General features: G+C 36.9%; 1 long non-coding RNA gene across 1 annotated transcript in view; it reads left to right on the forward strand.

Annotated features, from left to right (window-relative positions):
- Window positions 1-26,132, forward strand: part of LOC113106046 (uncharacterized) — a 46,775-nt gene that overhangs the window by 12,223 nt on the left and 8,420 nt on the right. The window contains exon 2 of the long non-coding RNA XR_003292444.1: window positions 24,058-24,123. This is a non-coding gene — a long non-coding RNA (uncharacterized LOC113106046). The remainder of the gene's footprint in view (window positions 1-24,057; window positions 24,124-26,132) is intronic.

The following is a 26,132-nucleotide window of genomic DNA, read 5'->3' on the forward strand; positions in this document are numbered from 1 at the left end:
GCTTTGAGTCTGTTTGAGAACCTTTCCATGAAACACCCTTATGATTCTCATGACATATTAATATGCACGGTAACGTTAACAACATGTGTTATACTAATCTGACTAGTTCATGCTCTTAGTATGGATTATTTGTGTTTTTGAATGATTGTAAAATTATGACATCATTTCATCTGTTAGAACCCATTCACATTGCATTTTTGTTGTCTGTAGGGGTGGGCGATATGACCAAAATCACTATACGGACAATTTGATTTCACTGTAACAGAATATATTATCACACATTTATTTGTGCTTCAAGTAAGGTCTTGATATCAAAGATTTGTATACCATAGAAATGTCATAATTCTTGTCACCAGTCTCAATAATACTAGCGTAAATAATACTAAAAAGAAACAAACAAACCTTAAGCTCATTGAAGACAAGTAAACAGTCAACGATTATATGAGATTAAGAAACAAGCAATAGGACAAAAAACAGGTAATGCTATATACATTTTATAAAGTAAGCAGATGTCTTTAATAAGAAGACATATACATTTATGTAAAGTTATAAAAGTGTTTTAGCTCACTATAAGAACAGTCTGGATACAATATACTATTACACATGTTTTCCTTCTAAGCTGTTTACATGGATACTTACAAAGATGACATTTTTACACATTTTGTGAGTATTTAACAGTTCAAAGCCTATAAAGGGGCAAAATAACGTTAAGTTTCCATGACCATGTAGAATAGCAAAGTCACTTGAGCGTGTAGCCACGATAGAAAGGATAGTACAAAATCTCTACCGGTTGACAAATTTAGCAATTAATCAAGTCTACCGATATACTGTATCTCTTGAATTCAGCCCTCTGTATACTGATAACATTTGATGGAAATAAAAAGTAAGGTATCCTTTCGTTCCTAACACATTACCCAGTATCACATCCACATCCCACAAACACATCAGTATAGATATCCAGCATTATATTTTTGCCAGTGAGATCCTGGGAATATTTATTTAATATGAGCACTTTTCAAAGTGTTCCTTTAATTTTTTGAGCAGTGAAGTTATCGTCCTTGCACGCAATTGTGGCGTTTTGTTCCTGAATCAATTAGTATTTTTGAACTAATCGTCTGAATCACTGAGCAGCTTGACTGACGGAGAGTCATGTGTTTTTTTTCTAAAAGAATCAGTGTTTGAATGAATACGTTGAATAAATGATTAAAGTCATTAATTTTTGCCCAAATCAACTAATGGCATCACAATTGTAACATGCAGAAAGAGTATTTTTAGCCTCTTTAGCCTTTGCATGTTGCAGTCAGATTGTTACAGATGGTCCACCCTCTAGTTTAGATAAACAGCACTCTTAATAAGTTTAAAACCTCTAACCACTTATGATTTATTTAGTTTTATTTATTTTCTCTTAATCCACTTTTTATGGAATGAGCATGCTCTGGTATAAATGCTGCCAGTCAGTGGGTGCTATGTGGGTGGGTGTGTGTGTGTTTGTGTGTGTGTGTGTGTGTTTGTGTCAGCAGGTGAGGTCTGCGTGCCAGCGGAGTGTAAAAATGTGCCAGTTGGATTGACACCCGAATGACAGATACCAGTGAAACTCACTCTCCCTTCAGACACTTGAGATTATTCTCAAGGAGCTAAAGCTATAAACAAAACATCATCAATGGCTGCACTCATGGATTGCCATCCTCTTTTTTCTTTTTTTCTTTTGTGTAGCCATTTCTGCCCCATCCCCGTTATTCAATAAAACATGGAAGAAGACTAAAATGTAGCAAAGAGAAGATTTTTTTTTTTTTTGCCGTTTCGTAAAGAAACACTCACTCAATTATAAATGAATTGAGAGGAGCCTGTTCAACTCACCGAGCGGAACTAGGGGGCGATGGTGTGTGATGGAAATTCATTCTTTTGAGACAACATGCTGTACATTTGCATGTGACGCTTTTGTGTTTGCGTTAATTCTTCTATTCTAAAAAAGAAAAAAAGCATCCTGTGTCACAATCCTCAGCCCTGCAGAGCTAGTTCAGTGAACAGTAAATGGAAAATGGTTTCGGTATTGGTTTGTGTGTGTGTGTGTTTTGTTCATATTGGAGTGTGTTTGATTTTTATGTATTTTTTTCTCCCAGCTACGAGCCACACTTCTCAAGTGCATCCACTTAATTTTCTCTGTCCCAATTTCAACGCATCCCATGGAAAATGCTGATTAGTCTTTTACTTTCTATCCCCTTCTTCAGGTCACCTTGTAAGGAGGGTCGTCTGGCGGGTGGGTGCGTGTTGGGGGGAGGCAGCCAAGTGCCACACACACTCCTTAAGACTTATGAGTGCATCATAACCTTGACCAAGACAATCTGTTCGACGACACTTAGCGAAGATTCCTCATGATGTGCCTCAGAGCCGCTGGGACTCGGCTCTTCTGTTCTTTCTGTGCGCTATCAGCTCGGCACCAGATCGTGCTCATACCACTCAACGGCCATTGCTCCATTTGCAAGATAAATCTGGACCGCTGTGTCAAATCAATCACAACTGTCATTTCATCCACACAGACCACAGTACTAAATTGAAGCCTTTTTGCCCATATGCACTCCAAATAGTCATCAATTCTCCTCCGTACATTCATTGTTTGCTCTGACAGCTGCGGGCAGGTAATGAATGATCAGGTAGTTTAATTCCGAGATGCCTTGGGTCAGCTCGGACGCTAGGTGGCAGTTGTTTGATAATACTGCGCCGTCCTTTTCCAGTACTGTGATTGTATGTCTCATCTTCCCTTACTCAGCGAGAGGGAATGGTATTATATCACGTTTTCACTTTTTTTGCATGGTTGTCGTACATGTGTCGACATTGTCTGTTAGCAAGTGTCTGAAATGTGTATTTGGATAAATATTTGTGTGTCGCCAGGGATGCGGGTAAGAACAAACAAGTGTTCCTGTAGGCCTTTGGTGAGGGACCCTACAGGCTTACAACATGTCTACAGTGTGAATAAAGCATGAAAAGTGTGGTTCTGTTCTGAGGTCACGGCTCTGATCCCTGTCCTCCTTCTTGTTAGTCGATAATAAACATGGCTTGTCCACTAACGGATGACATGGAAAGGAAGATTTAGTAAGCGGCTGCGGGTTTTATTTTTTTATTACTTGTATGTGTTATTTCTTTTTGACATTGGATTAGCGATGTTAGTTTTTAAATAACATGAATTTTCAGCCGATTGGGGTCACCGTGGGCAGACGTCATTTTTGAGAAGGTTGGGGAAAATTCCACAAACGTCGGCGATTAGCAACTGAAAAAATATATATATATTTTCCTTCTATCAAAAGTGCTTTAAACAGCAGATAGCACAACATATTTGTAAACGTATCCCGACACTGGAAGATAATCCTCACCCATGTGACTCATTTACAAGTGCTGTCGGTTTAGCTCATGCAAAAACAAGGATCACTTTACTTCCACTGACAATTTTTTTTTTTTTTTTTGCCTCTCTCGCCCTTTCTTTCTGACTCACCTTGCCAAATGTGCTATTGTGTTGTACAGAGATGAGAAATGAGGGGCTTTCTGTGCTGCTGATACCTGATATTTGATATCACAGCCTTGCAACAATTCATCCTAATGTGCTGTTTAAAGGATTTGTTGGCTCATAATGCACTGATATTAGTTTAAAATATTGCTACTTTGCAAAGCAGCGCAGATGGGCCGGGCTGATGCAGCAGGCGTGAGGGAACAGGCTGAAATGCTCAGATATGAGATGTATTAAATGCACGAGTGATTTGGATGCGTTTTACTGTAATTGATTCTTTTCAAAGGTGTCTTCTCACTTTTCACCCCCCCTTCCCGTCTCTCTATATCACTCGCACCCTCTTTCTTGTGCATTCTTGTGAAGCACTAGAGTGTAACATTTTTTTAAATATTATACATTAGCCTATTTCTTGAGGTTTCGACTCCTAATAGCTAGTTAAAATGAAAATTCTGTAATCTTTTACTCACTGTCATTTCAAACCTGCAATCTGTAAAACACAAAAGATATTCTGAAAATATATCCATTTTGTTGTCCATATGAATGTCAGTCATGTCTAGTGTCTCTGTGAACTAAAACAAAAGAACATTCTTCGAAATATCTTTTTCTTTGTTTTGCTAAAGAAAAAAAATAAAGACAGGTTTGCGATGAAATTATAAGAGTAAATAATTTCAGAATTTTAATAACTGCTGTTTGTCTCATGTTTATGCATCATTTTCACAGTATACAGAGCAGATTTATTGTACATTATGTGAAATTATTCTTGCACATTTAAAAAAAAAAAGAATCATTAATCTAGGCCTATGTTAATTTACAGTAAGTCCTGCATCAGTCAGTGTTCTCTAAGCTTTCCATCCTTTTAACCAAGTACAATAATATTTCATTTTTTTATCTACAGTGTGAAGCTTTTCCCTCACCAGCTCATTGTTGTTGTTCAATTTCCCAATCTTTTTTTTTTATTTAGATTTTTTGGTGTGAACGCTAGGGCAGAAGTGGGTGTTGTCTAGTGTAACAATGTGAAATGCAAAAAAACAAAAAAAACAAAAAAACAAAACAAGGGCCATTACCTACATGCACTGTATTCATAAACAAGGCATAAGTTATTTTAGAAATGAGGTAATTAAGCAGTTCCAAAATGAACCCAGCCCCCGCTCTGAGCGCTGTCATTTGCATGCCTTTGAATATGCTGGTGTCTCTAAGGGGTTTTCCTGCTGATGAGATTCTCAACGCCATGCCGTCTTTGTTTTAAACACCGCAAAAAAACAAAACAAACAAAAGCATACTGGATGCCAGACTGCTCTTTCTCTCTCTTTCTCTTTGTAAATGACCTACAGCCGCGATCCTGTCTGAAAAGGACGTTTCCCTGGTCAAAAAAAAATAAATAAATAAACCCACTTGCTAATGGTGATTAGAAAAGAAGAGACAGAGGAAAAACAAGAGAGAAGTTGAGTCACAGATCTTTTCTTTTGGTCTTAATTAGAAAGACCATACATCAGCGAGGCTGTGCCTCTATTCATCCAGCTGATTGGGGACATGACAAATGAATGAGGGAATAAACAGGGTGTCAGCGGAGAGAGGGAGAGATGGATGACTATTGGTCTGAAGAGAATGGAGCGGTACAGTTAACCCTGGCTCTGGGCCAAGGCCTGTAGTCTCCTTTCCTCTCACCTCACCCCTCAGGCCCAACTCAACCCGACACACCCTGCCCCTGGTCCTGACCCTGCCTCCACTTCCATTTATTAGAAAATCAACACCCTTAAAGGAAAACACACACACATTCCTTCATCACTATGCATCACGGTACTCTCGACCGCTGCCTCGTTTAGCAAAAGGCAGCGCGAAATAATACAATAATCATTAACAAGGTATTTCAAAGATGGGTTTAATAACTTTTTTGGACCTGTGCTGGATGTATTACTCAGAGTTCAGATGAATGAGTGCAACGAATGTGTAGCACTTGTTGTGAAGATGTAATTATGAATTAGACACAGTGAAAACAGCTGCCGTATTTGAAAAGAGTCGATTAAATGCCGACTGCGCACAATGCTCCGTTAAATTCAACCTGACTCCTTTCAGTACTAGAGCCGGCCGGGCTAATGGGTTCATTCAAGTGTTTCAGTGAGTGAGAAGGAGAGAGAGAGAGAGAGACATTGCGAGATCATTGTGAATTAAAAACTATTAAAGGCTTCAAAGGAGATATCATTTAAGATGGCACTATTTTTTCTTTCTCTGAAAACTGGGTGCAAGGCTGTATGCAGGACTGAATGGTGTTATGGAGATAAATAGTTTATTTATATTAGTTGTAATTTTACAAAAATTAATGTGGTCCTCCTCATCACCTTTCATTTATCCTTCTATTCACCCACCCACCTTTCGAGCAGACTTTGACTTTCATTAGAAAATATAGAAATAACTGACTGAATTGGTTTTTCAATTACTGGAATCGAGCCGCACACTGGCTAAACAAAGATATTCTGGCAGGAACCAGCCAGACAAGCGGAGATTATACATTACTTCAATATGAGATTTAATAACTCCCATTTTCTTTTATTGTTTTTCTATTTTCATTCTACTCCTTTCCGGAGCTTAGGCGCTCGCTGGCTGTTTAATAGGCAGAGAAAGATGCGCTTCTTTCCACAGTCAGTGTGTTAACAAAGACGTCCAGAATGAGTTCGGTGTGCTAGCTGCAATACAGAGAATCCTCAATCAGAAGACTTGAAATTGGATTCATAGTTCACTTCATGGAAAGCAGCAGAAAATATTAAATCATTTTCTTTATTGGATTAAATTAATTATGGAGAGACTGCACATTAGATATAGGCTAAAAGGGCTTTTAATGTGCTCAATAAGAGCCTTCAGCCTTTCTTGGAATAGGCATAAATCTATCTCTACTGCTTATTACAGTCTGTTCCTTTCCACTGCCTGCCTTTATTTAAAGTATTAGTCATTTTTTCAACTGAGTATATGCCCTTCAAATTCTTAATCTAACTTCCGCTGTTCTCCAAACAGAGATAGATATAAGCAGACATACGTGCACACACACTGTTTTTCTTTATTTACGTGTTGTGCTTTAAACTGGAGGTGCATTATTGGCAGTCACACTTGTCACTGACCATTCTTCATGTTAAATTGATATTTCTTAACATCCCGAGCAAAGCCGGCACTGCTTTGGTTGCAGTGACCATATCATCTTTTGATGTAGGACTTTATGAAGCTCGAAGTGAAAAGCTCATACCTAGGGATTTGTCAATGATGTCATCACAATTCAGTTGCTGAGAGATGATTGATGAGCATAACAATCTGTGCAGGTAATTAATGCCAGTCACACTTAAACGGCAAGGAGAGAAAGGGACAGAAGAATTTTTAGCTGAAACAAAATCCAACCAGAGGGACTGACTCCATTTAAAGTGAATCTCGCTTTCACTAAAATCATTAGAGGGATAGACGACACCTTGTGTAGATGTGCATAATAAAGGAAGAGCAAGCAGGTTTTAGTTTCAGTTTCATCCTGTCTGTGATGTCATAGTATCAAACTCTCAGTATAGGCACATTCTAGAGATGCTATGGAAAGAAGCAATGTCCGGTTTTGGCCCTCGGCAACAGTTGTAGTATCACACCCAAAGCTCGCAGAGAGCTGACACAAAAAACATTTGAAAGAAGGAAGACATACTGACTAATTGATTCTTCATTCTTCATTAGAGTTTAGTCAAAGTTACTCAAGCATCATGAAAGTCAGATTAAGGCACTGAGGCAGGGCAGAATAAGGGCATTGATATAAATCGGTCATTTGGATATTCCCCATGGTGCTTTGCTTTTTAGTGCAACTAAATAACCTCTAAGCCCTCTGGGGTTAAGACCTAAACATGTTTACGTTTTTGAGGCAATCAAGGCTTATTTTCAGAATTTTTTCTTCTGGAGAAGCAAATTCGAGAGGACATCTGTTCCGATATGAATTTCACATAAATCTTAAGCTTTCTGATGCTTCAAATGAGGCTTCATTCAAGCCAAATGAATGAAACATGATGGTAAACCCCTCACGCGCTGGAGGTTGTCATGCAATATTGAGTTGCGTATAATCACTGTGTAATCTGTCTGTGTGCCAGGGGAGGGTGGAGCCAAATCCCCTTATACAACAATATCACGCCAAGATCACAAACTCTCTCTACTCTCTTTGGTAATGAAAAGCTGCAGGATTCTTCTGCGAATGTCAAGCCATTGCGCTTTGGCAGATGAAGACACAGAATTGAAAGTGTGATGCTTGCTCCCGTTTCGAAGAGCAGCATAGTTCTTCCATTTAGATGTTGTGATCTTAATGTTTGTTTGTGGTTTTTGTTTGAAGCAGCTTTGTGCATTTTGTCTCTTGCCTTTCTGACATCTGTATAACATGTTTTAGTGTTTTGAGTGTTGGGCGGCCTGTAGATTGACTAATTTCAGCCTTGTACTGTATGTTAATTGTGGTTTTTGCTAAATAAAGTTGCACTGCAAAAAAAAAAAAAAAAAAAAAAAACAATCCTGTTAAATTTATGGTAAAAACAAATGTATATGGTGACAGTGTTCACTCACCAACCTACTAGAACTACCAAATCTTGCTTTTTACCTTTAAAATCTACTCACCATATAACCACCACAATAATATAGGTGGTACAATAGAAAACCATACCATGAATAATAGTTCATCATAAGTCACGATTGTTTTGATTTAGTTCGGACATTTATTCAAGATTTATTCTAAAAGTCTGTTTTAGCTTTAAAAACATTATAAAATAAAATCTGTAAAATAGGGGAAAATGTACTGTATTTATATGAAGGAATTTTTCAAACTTATTTTATTACAGATGTTTTACCTGTATTTTGATCTTTGCATTTCATTGCATTGTATTTTTAGGGTTAACCAAAATGTCCATAAAATTACTGGATAATGTCCTTGGTGACAATTACCACATTTTCAGTTTATTCCCACAGTGCACATATAGGCTACTAGTTTATTTTAAAATGTGACGCATGCAAATCATAGCCATTACATCTGTTTTTCCACAGCTCTACCTGTATGTGAATAGGATTGGCATGATCTGAGTTGTGTGTTGGACTGTTTGCCTCTGGAATATTGATGTGATAACCCCAATAAATGAATTAGCACCATTAGGTAACTTTTGATATAGACTTGTGCTTCTGTCCTGGTTCAGAGAATGACGAGCCGTCTAGAGAAGTTCACAACCGCATCTGAGTCTCTGTGATGTCTTGAGAGAGATCTCCACTCTCTTTCTGTTTTTGTTTTTATGCAAAGCACTGAGATGGGAGGAGTGGCACACAAACACATCCAGAATGGGGAAAGACCTCAGTATTGTACTGCCTCACCCATGGCCTAATTAAAATTCACACAGAGACCGTCTCGCTTTTGTTCCCTTAGTACAGCAGTATTGTTCGTTGGGAGTGAGCGGCTCCAGCAGCGCTATACTAACCCTGCTAGCGTAGCACAGCTGCCCTCTTCTCTGGAGATTTAGCCTACTTTAGCCTCAGACTGACAGAAATAGGTTGTCTCTTTCAAAAAGGGAACTATCATCGTTACTCTATTGAATGGAGTAGCCTGTTGTTATACAAACACACACACGGCCTTGAATCTTTTCTTGAGTCTTTGTCTCCTGCCAAAAAAGTGTCATATCCACAGAAATCCCTGGAATTGGACTATACGGGTTAATTACTTGCCGTTTCCTCAAAGAAAGCTGTTAATATTCAGTATGAGAGCATAGGAGATTTCTCTTTTCTCTTTCTCTCTTTTTTTGTTTTCTTGTCGGATAATCCTGATTCTCCAAGGCATTATTGAATTCTCTTGTTGTCTTTTTTGGTTTTGTGTATGTGTGTGTGTTAGAGGGAGAGAACGGAGTGGAGGTGGGTTAAGAATGAATCTGACGTCTGAAGTGGTCTTGCCTTCACCGCTTGATTCTCATTCACCTCTGCAGATTCACGTCAAAACAAACCAAACTTTTAATACCTCCGCTGGCTTTGAAGTGATTGAATCGCTTTCTCTCTCTCCCTCTCTTTCTCTTTGCCTCTCTCTCACTCTACGAAATTAACAACCATGCATTGCCTGCAGGCCTCTTTGATGTCTGCTGATTTTTCTCTGTCATCTTGGTTATATTTGACCATGTGTACTCCTTCTCTCAGATTTGCTCACATGATCTTTTAGTGTTAAGCCCAATTCACTTCAGAGACAGACATTTATTTGTTGTTGTTTGTTTGTCTGTTTTGTATAGGGCTTTGGCTTTCTGATTTTTGTTTATATTAATACTTTTTACAAATTATTATTTTAATGTTGTTTTTGTCCTTATTTGTCAGTATTTTATTTTTTTTTCATTTTAGTTTTTTATATTTTAATTAATGCATAAAATATTAAATTTTATTTAGTTATTTTATTGCATATTTCATAACACAACTAACTCTTATATTGTGACTTTGTATATCATGCAACTCAAGGAAATGGGCTTTTTAACCCATAGCTTTTGGACAATAGAAAGACTAATTATAAGAATAAAAAATATGTTAATTAACTTGTTGTGGAAAAACTAGGAAGAACTGGGATTGGCAGTGTTTGTGTTATCATGCATGTATTATTATATCATTTAACCCATTATGGGGAAAAACAAGTTCTTAGTGCTGTCATATACGTAATGATAAAATGAAGATGCAGTAAAATGCACATGTCCGTCTCAGTTACTGAGGTTGATGTTCCTTGTCACTGCGGTCCCTGTAAGGGGAGCTATTTCTAAACAAATGAAGAAGTCTGAGTCAGAAGGATGGATAGAAACACAGATCCTTATTGAAACTAATCAGGAATATTAACCACACAATAATGCCAAGCTCTTCCCCTTGATGTAATCTGCCCTGATTGTGGGTTTGTGTGACTTTGATTAAAAGAGAAGGGGGGCATCAGATCCCTAAGCCCAGGGGAGCATCCCTCAGTTTCTTCCAGTGGCCTCCTGTGACCCCATCCACACACACAGAGCATCGGTCTGATGTCTCCAGACGGAAAGTTTCAAATCCTTCGCAGGACTCCTAATCCTTGTGCGAGTGTCTTTTCCTTTTCTTCATCCTCTTCTTTTACTTTGCCACTTTCACTTTCGTCTCAGCAGATTGCGGAGATGACTGCTATTTTAGGGTCAGCGTATAAAAGAGCAGCTGAGATGCCGTGTTCCACAGGAGTGCCTGAGGCCTTCATTCAAGATCCACCAAAGTTTGTCAGTTTACTGTATAACATATGACCTTATGTCATCATTTAATCCACCTCATGTCATTTCAAACCTGTATGAATGACTTGGTGAAATGGTGAAGTTTTGTACTGTGGCCACTAATGTGACTCTTACACAAGCTTCATCTAAAGATTTAAGTATTTATATATTTAAGTGCATTTATATTTATTCAAAGTCCACTTTTAGACTTTAATTTTAAGCCACTTGTTTTATTCTTCAAAAATTTACCGTTTTTGTTTTAATGAAAGTAGAAACTTACATGACTGAGGAAATGATGACAGGGCTGTCATTTCGGGGTGAAATATTAAATGAATTCACTGTCATTCAGTGTCTCCGCCTCTGTGTGCATGGGAAACCTGAGCACTGAGACACATCAAGAGAAGTGTTCCTCTCTTGCTGAGAAAACTCCCTTTTTTCCTCCTCCCAGGAATCATTTTGTCTACTTCACTGTCTTGTCTTTCAGTAACCGTTCACCAAGAGAAGTGTCGTGTTTAGCAGAGCTTTGTCCTTGTTTGCCTGGAGGAGGGAGTTCAGTGCTATCACAGGACAGCTCTCACATGCTCACTGACTGCAGTCAGTCAAATCCGTGTGTGCACACTTGTGTGTATGTGTGTGTACATTTACATAGGTTTTTTTGTTTAATCAATTTTATCAATTTTTTTACAATAAGTTAGTGAGAATGAAGAAGGTGAGAGTTAAACTATTAGCATTGTACTTTTTATTTGGCATTTTTTATATGATATGATATATATATATATATGTCAAACTAGTCAAATTAAAGTCTATCAAAAGTCTGAAATGTTGTGTATTCCCATAATGCTTTGCAGCATGAATCCGTTTATCCAGTTATTGTTTTGCTGTTTTGCTGATTTAATTTAAACAATATTATTTTGTCATTATTTTTAGTTATAGGTTGTGTTGTGATGTAAAGAGCCGATTTTTTTTTACATATGTGGATTGTCACCATTCTTGACGTTTATGTGTCAAGTGTTGAGGCCTACAGTATGTTCAGCCAAATCATTTTATGTTTTATGTTGCTTAACAAGAAATCGCTTGTTATTGTGATAAATTTATTGGCCGAGTGAGGCATTTTGCATTGACTGAGCAAACTAATTTAAATAGACAAAGCATTGTTAGTTAGCTTTATTAGTAGTTGAGATAATTACTAATCTGAATGCATCAAGTAGCCTTGGATGTTTTACCTTTTTCCTCAGCAGTTATTTTATTTATTTTCTTTACTGTGCATCAGTCCGATTTTATGTCTCAGTCTTACATCTGTAGTTAGAGTGAAAAATTGCTGTGCTAAATGTCAAAGTAAATATGTTTGACCACTTCATGACTGTGAGTCTAGCAAAAAAAAAAAAAATCAATTCATCCCTTGAGCCTAGTAAAGGCTGCAGTATGAGGTTGCAGCTTAATGAGTACGTTTTCTTGAGTTTCTTGTTGTGAATATCATCTGAACAGCTGTTTAAAAAGATTTATCTTGATCGGACGTCTTTGCACTTTGTTCCGGCATTAAGATTTCTAATCCCTGCTTTAATTATTTCTAATTGCAGCCAAAATGATCAATGGTCATGGTAGACTAGATCAAGGCCAAGACCAGCTTAAGATTCTCTGTTGTTTTGGCCTCTTTTAAGATTTGATAAATTTCATTTTGGCAATAGACCATGCGTTTTAGGCTAATGCCAATCATTAAGATATTTCAGACACTGTACTTTTTTTTTCTTTTGAGAAACTTGGTTAATTTGATATTATAAAAGTGTCTCATTAAGTGCTGTTATTACACCCTAATGTGATGTTTATCCAAGAAGAATATGTTGGATAGACATTAGAAAGGAAAATATAACCTCACATGCAGAGTTTGTAGGTTAGTTAGTCCAGATTTATGTGTTTGCTGAGCAAATAAAATAAGGAGTGAAGTAATGTAATTTAAGACTAAATGAAAATGGCCAGGGTTTGGCTCTGAGTTATATGTGCAGAAGGAATGAGTCAGGACAGGCTTCTCTAAATGAGAAATGCAAGCAATTGTTTTCATAAATTAAATTATGAAGAGGATTTCTAGAGGATCTGATGGTGTGCTGACTAAAAAAATGACATAAAAGTCTCATTAAGAATGTGTTTGAAGACATTCAAGTGGGCTCAAGTAGTCCATCTTGGCTGCAAGTACATACACACAAACACATTTTATAGATTTACATATATATTATAGATACATATATGCAGATTATATTCACTCATGCCTCAAGTATTCTCCATCTGTACCAGCGGCCCTTTGTCAAATAACCTCTTAATTATTAATAAACATTTAATCAGAACTATTGTCCATCATTTGCCATTCTTTCCTCCCCATTTGAAGTCCCTTTCACCTCTTCTCTTCTCTTTAGATTTTGCCGGGAATTGTCGCTGTAAACATGTTGACAAATGTTCCTTTGAAAGCCCAGTTACAAATGACATTTCTTCGGCAACAAAGCGGTTATTTGAGTGGCCTCCCTGGGCTTGCTTTACACCCACTCTAGTGATCAGCTGTCTCGTGGCCAAGCACCTCAGGCTCTCGGCCCACCCATGATGGCGGTCTCATGAAGGACCTTATTTAGAAATTCAGCTGAGGTGAGCTTTTCAAGAAGCACTGCTCCCACAACCCTTTTTCTGCTAATGATGCTGTGCTGGCATTGGTTACTGTTCCTCCAGAACATGTAAAAACAATTTGTCTTGGCATTCTGTACAAAAAAAATAAAAAAAATAAGCAAACTTAAAAAATGAAGTTGGCACAGCCTGGTGGCCATTGGGTTTTGAGTTACTGTGCCATATATTTTCAGAAAAAAAAGATGCATTTGTCATTATTGTGTGTCTTTCAGTGTGAAGCTTCCTGTTCATGAGCTGTCTTTCTGTGGCCCTTCTTGAAAACCTAGATTATCAAACACATTTTAGCAAAATATATTCATCTTAACCTGCGGCATTTCTGCAGAAATCCACATTTGAGCCCTTAAAAATATATATTTGGACTTGTATGTATGTGTGTTTGTTAATTAGTATATATATGTGTGTATGTATTAATTTTTTGGGGGGTGTATGCTTAAAGGTTAATAATAATAATATAGTTAAAACAATGATTGTTTATATGATCTATATATATAACCACTATCATATAAGATTTAAAAGTATGCTTATTGTTTTTAGTTGTTGTAGCACTAATACTATTCAAATTATTGTTTGTCATTGTTATTATTTTATTTTATAATTTTATATTATATAATTATAGACATTAAGTACATTTTACATTATATACAATTATTATTATTATTATTACCACATGTGGTGATCTTAATACATTACCTTATAATAATTTTCTGTTTTATATTAATTGTTGCTTGTGTAGAGTTTTTTTTGGAAGGTTATAACGTTATTTATAGAAAGACTATTGACATACAGTACTGCATTAAATGCATTGTATGTGACTGTATCTGAGTGTAGTGACACCATTGGACACAGTCTGTTTGATGGAATCCAGTGTTAATAAAGACTGAGTGTCTCTCTCTCTCTTTGTGTGTGTGTGTGTGTGTGTGTGTGTGGAAACTGGAGATTCAGTCGGTACAGTAAGTGTAAGTGTGTCTTAGAAGCTGTAAGAGCTTCAGTGAGTCAGTTTGTGTATGTAGAGTGGATATACTTTCACTAAGTGTATATGTGTGTGCTTGAAGAGATTTGGTGACTGTGTGAGTCCCTCTTTAGTGGAATATTGCCTGTGTGTGGAGTTTGGTTGTAGTGGATGACTAGTCCAGGACAGAACAGCTTTTCATTCACACCCAGAGTGGGGCTCCAACCTGCAATAAATGAACATTCAATCTCCTTGAGTTTCTATTGCACTCTCACTTTGACTCTCTCTCTCCAATTACCCACTTTGTTCAGGATACAGGTCAGATGTCCATGCATGACCTGACATGTGGATGGAGAGACGAGAAGGGAAGTTAGGAATTCAGAAAGAAGTGCAGTATGTATGTTCTGCAGAAAACCCACCACTACATTTGAACTTTACGGTTCAGAGTCAAGGATGCTTTTAAAAGTTTAATTGAAAGACAACTCTATTCACTGAGAAGTTTGCTTTGTGTAGAGAGAGGCAGTAGCTTCAGAAGCATGAAAAATAATGGCTTGTTTATCTCTGATTATAAACAAGCAAAAGCTAAGTATAAATTACATTTGGCCTGAGGCAGAAAAAATCCTGCCGTGTTTCCTGGTGTGTATGTGTTTGACACATTACACTGAAGGAAAACTAAAATATGTTTTTCTGTGAGTGTTCCTTTTCTTCTCTGTTCTCCACTGGATTCCCACTGTGAGGATTCCTTGTATTATTGTCAGCAGAAAGGGAGCAACACATGAAATACAATCATTACAAACACAACAATACAAATTTCTCAAACAGCATGAAAAAGAAAACAAGCTTAACTAAAACTGGGAGCAAAAAAATAATAAATGGCTCACATTTCTTTAAATGATTGTCACTTTGTATTCATCAAGTTAGCGGATGATTTTATAATATAAATGGCTAAAACTACTGTATAGACAAACCATATTATGTTTATTATATGTTTTTTTCATACATTACTATGAGATACAATGATTTTTGATTTATTTATCTTTTTTGTGCATTCTTATTTTCACATTTTGATTACCTTTGCCATCTAATACTTGATTAAAGTGAATTATTAAAAATACAAATAACGCTGTTAAATGTACATTATAATTTTTGATGCTACATTCGTTTTGTTTAAAATGTTTGTAATAGCAAAAATATTATTGGGTTATTGGTCAATCTCTATATTAAAAATATATATATATAATTCCTTTTTATATCTGTTTGTTTGTTATTACAATATAGATAGGATAAACTTAGCTTTTTTCCTCATGCCTATTCTAACAGTGCAGTTCTACAGTATGTAAGCTTTAATATTGCACCCTGTCCATTCTTTCCTGCTTGTTTTCCTCTTCTTGTCCTAGGAACTGATATGATGCTGGCTTAGAGTGATGCAGAAAGTGTGCATAAGTGTCTATGCAAAGTGCACAAATGCACTCTGACAGGGGAAATGAAAGAGAATATTGATCCCACGCCAGGTTGAGTTGCCTGGCACCCCGTTGTGCTGCCTGTTAAGACCCTCTGTTCCCCTTTGACACTCAAGCTAAATGCTGGCAGGTTGTTTGCTGAATACTGAGGAAACTGTTCTAGAGGTGGCCCCATTAAAAGTGTGTCAAACGAGTGTGTGTGTGAACAGAACCGGCTGTTCCCATGGCAACAATCCTATTCGAGTCTGGCCGTCCTGGTTTTTGGATCCATACGTGGATGTTTCTTCCATGATCCATGTTCCTTGATGGAATGCCAGGACTCCCAAACATTCAGTCTGTGTTCTGGCTCGTCCAGGCCTCAGCCCAAATCTCTCTGTCTGTTCCACTGGATAGGATCAAACTGTGGTCTCTCCATAATCAGATGTTGACCATTAAAAGGTGTCTTTTTTCTCACAAGAGCTTCCCAGGCTCTTCTGTGCTGTCCAACTGTGGAACAGAAACTTTACAAAGTGAATACAGATAATTATTACCACATGACTTTTGAGATTTCTGTGATCAGAGTGCTTTTTTTGTTTCGGCCAAGCCCTAATACAGTGTATGAAGGACATTTCTGAAACGGATATTAATGTTGTTGTTTTTTTTTCAACTATCTTTTTATTTGGCACCAGTCAATATTTAGTCATTTAATTGTTTCTTCTTATTTCTTGTATCAGTACATCTAGATTGCCATCATCTTAAAAGTGAAAAAAAAAAAAAAAAGTGTCTAACATTCATTTAAATAGTCTTCCACACAAGAAAAAGTCAAGTAGGTTTGGAACTACTTATTTATTGTTTGGAAAACTATCTCTTTAAGTATGAGCATCAATTCTTAGTGCAGCCTGATCTCATCTTTAACAAGAAAAAATGGGTTTCCAGTAGACTAACTGGAGAGGTGCCATAACTCAGTTTCTTAAAATATCTTACCTAATATACTGGCAACTACAATGTGTTTCTTGAATGGACTTCTGCAGTTTTCTCACCATCAATCTCTTTGATCCATCTCTCCTTATATCTGGACGATGTGCTTTTGGATGTGCTCCTACAGTATGTTGTTCTTGAGAAGTTCAAACAGTGTAAACATTTAATATGGACCATATTAATCTATCAAGTGAGGAAAGGTTGGAAGACTTGTGAAATGTATGAGAAATGAAGCAATGAAATGAAAAAAAAAACCTAATATTCTTCAAAGAATCCTGAAGGAAATTTGATTATTTTTTTGAGAAATGTTTCTTTTGCACCAAATCAGTGTCAGAATGATTTCATGTGTTTTTCTATTGCCTTTCCACTATGATAAGTTTAGAAATATACTATTTAACCCTGAAGCAAATTCTGGTAGTTTGATTTATCCTGCTTGTTTAGCTCTGTGACAGGGTCCTTCTCAAGCTGTGACATTTCCTAAACAACATGTCAAAACTTCTAAAAGACTGCTGACATATGGCATTTCATAAGCAATACTTATAAATGTATTGCTGGCTAATTCAATATATTTTCTTTTACCAAAAGGACCCTTGGGATATGTGTGAGTGTGTGTGCGTGTGCATCTTCGTAATTAGTCCAGTGGGCTGTTTTGAGGGCGGGCAAAGGTACCAGATGGACTATGGGAGGGGGGACTGGCATTAAGACAAGCCAACAAACCCAGACGAAAAAAGCAAAGACTGAGAAGAAGAGAAGAAGTGTAGAGGGGACAAACAACAGAGCGCATCACTGTCAGGATGCACCTCCTCCCGTCTCCTCTCCTCCTCTAATCCTTTATCACTTCATCACCCTCGCTCAGATGAATCTGGATATCCAGCAGATGAAATGGCAGTTACACTTGTGCTAAAGTCAGTTAGTGTTCTTTTGTGGGAGAGAGCCGTAATCCCCTATTAAACCCGAGAGCCTGTGTTTGACCCAACTATAAACACCGCTCGCACTCCCCCTCCAATAAATATCCAAGTAAAGAGGCTTAAGAAAGAATAAAGAAATGAATTACTCTGTGTCTTATGAACACATTTAATGTTGTTTTTTTGAGTCCTCATATGCTGTATGATTTGATTTGCTGCTGTTGTTATTTTTGCACTTAATCTCGATGGATTTCAAGTCTCGAGGATAAATCTATTTTGCACTGTGGCTATTTGGCTAAAGTACTTTGTGGATACTTTGTTGTGGTGTGATCACAATATTCCACTTTTATTCCACTTGTTTTTCTTATTTAAATTACAGTTGTTGTTCCCCACCAACCCTAAAGACAAAGTAGCTTAAACTGTGAAAAATATTTTGTAGTGCCATGTTGTTCTTTTGGTCTCTAAACGCAGTCTTTATCGGTGTTCTGACATATTTGTGTGATGTCTTGCATCTATACAGCTGTCCTAACCCCGCTTCTGATCTGTGAGCTGAACTGTGGCCTGGGAAATACAATTGAGAGTAAGATTAGGTTTTAGACGGGCATGTTTTTAAAGATGTTTTGCGAGACAGCGAGAAGAGAAATAAAAGATTTCCTCCAGAGAGATGCTAAGAAAATGTTGGAAGGCTTGGTGAGAAATGGGCAGAGAGGGAAAAAAGAGATCAGCTTGCTAAAAAGAAAGAAAGAAAGCACATAGGAGGGGTTTAGCTCCCCAGAAGACACCAGACTTTGACTCCTGCTTGACAGGCTGCTGGGTCTCGGACCATACGGGGCTGTCTCTTCCACTATCAGCCCAGCTGCACTCCCCCTCTGTCCCCACACCTGACACTTTGACACGGGCACAGCAGTGACAAATAGCTGGAGCTTTCACCTTCTGTCACCCTGTCTGGACTGTGCTAAATCAGCCCAGTGATACTGTAGCCTGGCCCCACTGACAGGTCCTCTGTCACAACACCGCACTGATCGGGGTCTCTATGGGTGGCTTAGTCCTGCAGAGGAGGGGGCTCTTTCTTCTCTCCAGAATGCTCTGAGAGTCAGTTAAGCAGCTTGTCAGTTGCTGTGGCATAGAACGGAGGGAGGAAGAGAGAGAGTTTGCGTGATGTGGGTGCACTGAGTGGAAGTGTGTGAGAGTGCTATGCCCAAAAGTTATCTGATTCTGACAAAAAAAAAACCTAAAAAATTAATTTACTAGATGGTAGATGACAAACAGTTGAGATTATTGGGACTTGTGAACGAAATTATATTTAGTGGAAAAATTAAGCTTAGGAATATTATTATTCAGAATAAAAAATGTTTTTTTATTAACTGTAAAATGTATTGGCATTGTATTAGAGATCAGTCGACTAGTGCTGTTGAATATGAATACAAAATGGGACATCCGATACGGATACCACCTTATTTTTCAATTCTGACATAAGATATTTACTGTGAATGTGTAGGACTTCACTTAATTAGCAGCAATAGGTAAATAATTGCACTGTGATTTTTAAAAAATTTTTGAAGTTGTAAATAAAACAAAGATTATTGGAGTGCTTTACAACTTTTTTTTGTCTGCCTACTTTAGTGTAAAAGAAAGTGCTGTGAACAGTGCAATTATTTGCACTACAAACCATTGTGATTATAATAATAATAACAATACATGATGACCAATAAGAGTTTGCACAATCAAGCAGCATAACATACTGTTTTGGACCGATAGAACAACTAGAAGCAGACGAAAAATGACTGTGCACACTTTTACATTACAAAAAGGTAGTTAGTTTTTTGTCTTATCACAGGAAAACATGATATGCCTTTTGTATTTGTCATATTTTCAAAGCCCTCCCACTAGAACTGATCTAAATCTTTGTGTTTCTTTATATGTAACTACTTTATAGTTTTCATTGGAAAGAATATGAATATTTTGAGAAGATTAAGGCTTTCTTGTGCCAAAAGCTTTAAATATGGACAAATTTGGAATTTGGTAAACTTGGAGCTTAACATGTCTTGAGAAAACCTGTGAGAAAGTCTGGATACTGTTTGGAGGGTCGCGCTACATTATGATCTATTTGAAGACAGATATAGAGAGAAACCAACAAATCATAGATTATTTAATATTTCCTGAATGTAGAACCCACCATTGCCCGGAGCGAACTTGTTAAATTCATGTCCCTGTTTCTCTTTCTTTCTTTCTTTACTTTCTTTCTTTCTTATTTTTGCTGTCAATATGTGTCCCTCCCTCGCTCCTTCTTTCTCCCACTTCAGGTTTTAGAGGCCAGATGCATCTAACAGCGCATTAAGCTAAACTACAGTACACCCCTTCCTTCTCCTCTTCTCCTTTCTCCGTTCCTCTTATAAATCCCATCCCCCTCTCTTTCCCTTTCCTCCTTCCCCTATCTCCCACAGCTGAAATGGAATTGGATCAAAGAAGGGAGGAGGAAAGGGGGATAGAGAGAGGGAGAGAAAACGCTCTCATTGGGTTTTATTGAAATATTTATAGTTCAAGGTTGGCTGGCTAAATTGAATATCTATGCCGATCTCACTCGCCTGTTTAACTTGTGCTTAGGCAAATATGTTTCCTAGGTGATAACCTTTTATGTACAGGTCTGACTTCATTGAAATGCATGAAGATAAAAACGTGTCACACTTGAGAGAGGCTCGGGTCTGTCACGCTGCTGCTTCGATTATTCAAATGATAATTGACCCCCACCTGTAGCTGGCGTATTTTCTCTCCTCCATCACTTCATTGACTTTTAAGATATGGAATAAATACCATTTTTTTTGTCATTTACATTACAAACCGTCGCAGAATGTCAAGCACCTCTGGCAGGCGATGAGAAATATATGGCCAATTATTATTTCCAGTCCTGTTAATAATGTAAACAGTGCCGATAAGGTACCGTGAGCATTCAGCGCGGCTCGGCCCCATTTTCAGCAGCATAACAAATATGTTGTGTTTATCATCATTTATATGTATCATTTTTCAGCTGAAATGCTGTATAGCGGCTGGCTGTCGGCGCTGATGAATTGACATCTAGTGTCAAGCCACTGAACCGTGTGATTTAAAAGAGCCGTGTTATAATATATCATCCACTTTCTCCGGTTGAAAGGAAACTTGTCAATTATTTGAACGTTTTTGTAAAAGCGTGCGCTAACAACCACACCTTCGCGCTCACCAGTCTGACTTTTGCTTTGTAATTTGTGCCAAGCATAAAGCCCTCGTTTTTTTCTAGGCCCAAAAAAAAGTGTTTACTTTATCGTGCAAGCATCCTCAAAGGACACTCGTTTTCGGATGAATAGCATTTTGGGTAATTTTAAATAACTCATTAAAGAGTAATACCTCCCCATTATTAAATGTGATTGACCGTACGCTTTGATAACCCTCTCCCTCTGCTGTACAAACAAATGGCCGCAGTTTAGCTCCTAATGAGCAGGGATGCTAAATGTCCTCTTGCTTCATTAGCGCATGCATTAACCAGAGCACTGATTTAAAAAGAGCTCTAATGAAAGGCGTCGAACGTTTCCCACTTCGCTGCGGCTGCCTGTTTGCTCAGAGCCAGCCAAAGCTCCAGAATTAGAAATGTTTAATTATGAAAATGGTTACTGTGGAGAATTTCAAACACGCTCCCTCCCCGGATCATTAGTTATGGAGTGAGGTAGGGGGAAAAAATATAATAAAAAGAGAAAAAGAAATAAAGGAGAGAGAGAGGGGGAAAAATTGAGAAGAAATGCTCTCAGCAATGAAGGGTTCATATTTCAAGCTTATAGCTGCTAAAAGGGTGTACTCAGAAAATCAATTTTATGAAAGTCCGCTCAGCACTAAAGGGAGCTCTATGCAACCGAGCAATCTTAAACTAACGTCCAAAACGATGGCATGGGCTCTGATTCATGCTGGGTATCATGAATGCATTCCCCTTGGCTTAGACATTATCCTCCAACTTGAGGTCAAAGGTTTCATCCCGGTTTAAATCAAGTCATGGATAATGCGTGTGAGTTTTCAAATGAGTCGTTTGTATAATATGAATAAAGATATTTTGTTCAATTATTATTTTAATATAACAGTTATATATACTGTACAATTGTAAAAGACTGTATAAATGTTTAATGGAAGTTCTCTTACTATATGGTAAAAAAAAAAAACGATCTAACCTTACATTTCATGTTAGTTTACAGTAAATACTGTTAAGTATTTTTAGGACGTGAAAGTTTTAGGACGTGAAAAAGAAGGTCATCTTGTAATTTACAGTGAAAACTGACATTCTCAGAACTCTCTGAGTGACTGCTCAAATTTGATGGTATTTCATTTAAATAATTGTTTCTTAATAGTTTTAATCAGTTTTATATGTATATTAGGATTTTACCTTACAACTCTGTTCATGTATATTGTAGTATTTAAATGTCATGTTTTCCAGAGATGGTGTTTTGTATTTGTGTTTGTGTTCGTGACATTGTGCATCTTCTACAGTATATTTTAATATTAACCTCAGCTTGTGGAAAAGCTTTTATTTATCATGTAGCTTTCTTTTTGCCACCTGTGCTATTAGGGTTGGCAGTATATGCTAAAGGTACAAAACAGACTTTAGCAACAATGTGGCCTTGGTAATTCTAATTTAATTTGAATTTAATTAAAAATGTTCAATTTTCAATTTCTAAAAGATATAATTTAATCATTGCATATCTATTTAATAATAAAATGGAGTTGTATAGAATTATAGAAGCACATAAATGAGTGCACTGCGATCTCAGTCTGCCATCATAATGAAGACCAAACTTGCTGCCACTCACTCTCCGCTGACTCATTCACACACACACACACACACACACACACACACACACACACACACACACACACACACACACACACACACACACACACACACACACAGAAAACACACACCACAGCTTTCAGTGGCTAAATGACATACGTGTGCTTTTTCATCTGTCTGGTTGATGGACCCCTGGTTGGAGAGAGTCCTCTAGGGCAGATAAATGTGGCAGACACATGTGGAGGCCTCAGCTGAAACAATGATGCTCAGAAACATTGACACAGTGCATGTATTACCGCAGGTCCAGGTTACAGCGTGTGCATCAGTTGTGCATCTGCAAGGTTTTAGGGTTAACATTGTCTGAGATGTCTAGTCTGTGCAGTGTTTTGCGGTGTTGTAGGGGGCTTTGTTTGGTCCTAAACACAGTTATTGGATGCTGTGGTGTTTGTAAAGTCGCTGTAATTTGATATGTTTGTTTGTGTGCGTGTTTGTTTATGCATGCATATGCTAGTATTTGTTAGTTCATCAAGAATGAACTTTTGGTCTTGTATATTTAGGCTGGGTGGGTGCATTTAAATAAGGGCTTGGGAAATGATTGTATACACGTGTGTGTTTAAGCTGGGAGGTCACTGAGATTGTACAGCTGGGTAACTCTGCCCACACTCCTCACCAGGGATTCCCATTAATTAGATTGATTGGTTCCTTTCCGTGCCCTTTGATTCATGCATTACACACGGCCCTAATCAGTACACTGCCTTATGCTGCTATGCATCTGTGCACCTCTACATTTCTACATACACACACACACACACACACACACATTTACTTTTTTCATGATATTGTTTTTACAGCTAATTAAAATTACAGACCAACCTTAGCCCTCAAAGAAAACTTGGTATTATTGTGTACACACACACACACACACACACAAAAAAAAAAAAAATATATATATATATATATATATATATATATATATATATATATATATATATATATATATATATATATATATATATATATATATACTGATGAAAAAATTGTAATTTACTTTAATTAGTCAGGAGAAGAGAGCTACTTAATTTACTATATTTATAACTTATACTTTATTTACTCTATATTATATTATATTATATTATATTATATTATATTATATTATATTATATTATATTATATTATATTATATTATATTATATTATACTATATTATAATGTATTGACATTAATATTGTCCGTTTGGTTTCTGTTACTTTAGTGTAATTTTTCAGTCTCGTATCAGCAGAAAATGTAATCCTCATATATTCAGGCCTGGTGAAATCGATCAGTGAGTCCTTGTGCCCTCCATATGATTTAAACAGGCAGAAGTCAGTACACCACTTTTGCAAAGAGTGTGTATATTCATTTAAATGTATTTTATTATGTTCCCTCCGGGGAGTAAGGCTTTACTGCTCCAGCTAAATTTGTCCTTTATGGCTCCAGACACTTCTATGTTTCCCATCATGTTTTGTCACATATAAGGACTGATGATGATGATAGCAGCAATGGTGTGAAACTCTATAAAAAATGAATAGTTTTGAACGAGATGCCACATGTTCCTCTACAGGCTGGGACTCGGGATAGTGGAGTGTGTGGTTTTGGGAAGCGAAGACACAAACCTACCACGAATACGGTATGTATAATACATATCAGCATCAATTATATATCAAGGCTGCCTTAAAATAATAGTTTAACATACACTAACAACCAGAACTAACATTTCTTTGCAATTTAATAGCATTTCCCTTGGCATGAGTAAGAGTTTACATGCTGGAAAAAGCTGGAAATGTCTGTATATCTATCAGCCTGCTAATCCAAATATATATATATATATATATATATATATATATATATATATATATATATATATATATATATATATATATATATATATATATATATATATATATATATATATATATATATATATATATATATATATATATATATAATTTGGCTTCTCTCCTAGAATACTACAGGATTTCATTGATTTTAACAGGCTCCTTCTGACATTAATATTTAGTATGAAAATATTTTGTTTCAGAGGGAAGGGTTTCTCCATGACTCATATTTGTTTTTAGGTAGATGCCAGTGTTTATAAGTGTCATGTTTTAAGAAAACCAACATGGTTATGACTTATACTATAGGTTTATTTCTTATGTACTGCCAGGGAAACAAAATAATATTTTGTCAAATAAATCTATTAACACAAATGTACATGAACACACACAGTGGATGAACTGTGGATAACAATGAGTGGTGTAATTTATCGAATAGATGAGAAAAAAAGGATGCTAAACCTATTAGACCAGCGATTGCTTTGTGCAGGGGTGAATTTCAGTGTGCTGAGATTTTGGGGTGGTTAGGATAATGTGTGTGTGTGTGTGTGTGTGTGTGCTGTGAATGAATGAGACTAGCAGGTGACCACAGGTTTACCTGAGTCTGTTCTCTCTCTGTCACTCTTATGGGCTGTTGCCAGAGCTGTCAGGGTAAGTGAAACTCCATGTTGTGCCTGGAGAGATCGGTCTCTAGAGGTCAGTGCAGTTCCACTAGTGACAGCTGCACTCACAGACCTGCTGTAGAGCCAACATGGCCGCCCAGACACTGAATGATCATGGGGAGGGATGGGGGGCAAAATAATTAAAGCAAGGATCAAATATGTTTCCATGACAAGCAGTCGCATTCACACACAGATAGACAGATACACAAACACACAGAGGAGTACAGCCCTCTAGGGTCCTTGACCTTGTCTCTAGAAATGTTGTTGTGTGTGATGAGGTAGAGCTCATGAATGAATGTAAATGAAGGACTGCTGTGTGGTTTATTCAGAGCTCTGGACTGCTCTGTCTGAGACTTTTAGATATTTTAACAATTGATATATTAGTAAAATATATATTTGTTGTTTTCCCTTCTATATTTGGAGTCTCTGTTGTCAATAATAATAATAACAACAACAATAATAATAGCAGATAATCACTAATACAAATATAGCCAATTATGAAGTTAAATGTAATAAATAAATAAATAAAAATAGACCTAAATGAACATAAATGATTGTTGCTAAAAGTGACTAGAACAAATATATCTTATTAATTGAATTATTATTGAAGCAAATAAATAGAAGTAACTGTTGTCAATAATCACTAAAACAAATAGCCAATTAATTAATCTTAAAATAATATTGGTAGTAGTGAAATTATCGTCAGGTATGATCGCTTATAAAAATAGTGAGATTATTATTTAATTAAATTAAATGCTTTATATTTTATGTATTATTGTTGTCATTATTATTATCATTAATAATATCACATTTAAGTTCCCTTGTAATTATTGTTATTATTATAGAAGCAACTAGATGTCTTATTTGATAATTTTGAACAAAGTCCTACAGAAGAGCTCTGCATGGATATTTGTGCTGATCGAAGTGTTTTGGCCTCTAATTCCGTAGGACTGCACAATCCACTCTTCCGCTTCGGTCTGGCTTCTAAACAGCACATTTTTATCTGCTGCTGAGGCACAGGATGAGAATAGAGCGAATGCACCTCCGCCCCTTTAGAGCTCTGGTTTAGCGTAATGTCATTATGTCCAGTTAGTTTTAAAAAGCCCTTTTTTTATAAACATTTACAGTGTGGGGCACAAAGG

Source organism: Carassius auratus, chromosome 7 (assembly GCF_003368295.1).
Source record: "Carassius auratus strain Wakin chromosome 7, ASM336829v1, whole genome shotgun sequence".
Classification (NCBI taxonomy): domain Eukaryota; kingdom Metazoa; phylum Chordata; class Actinopteri; order Cypriniformes; family Cyprinidae; genus Carassius; species Carassius auratus.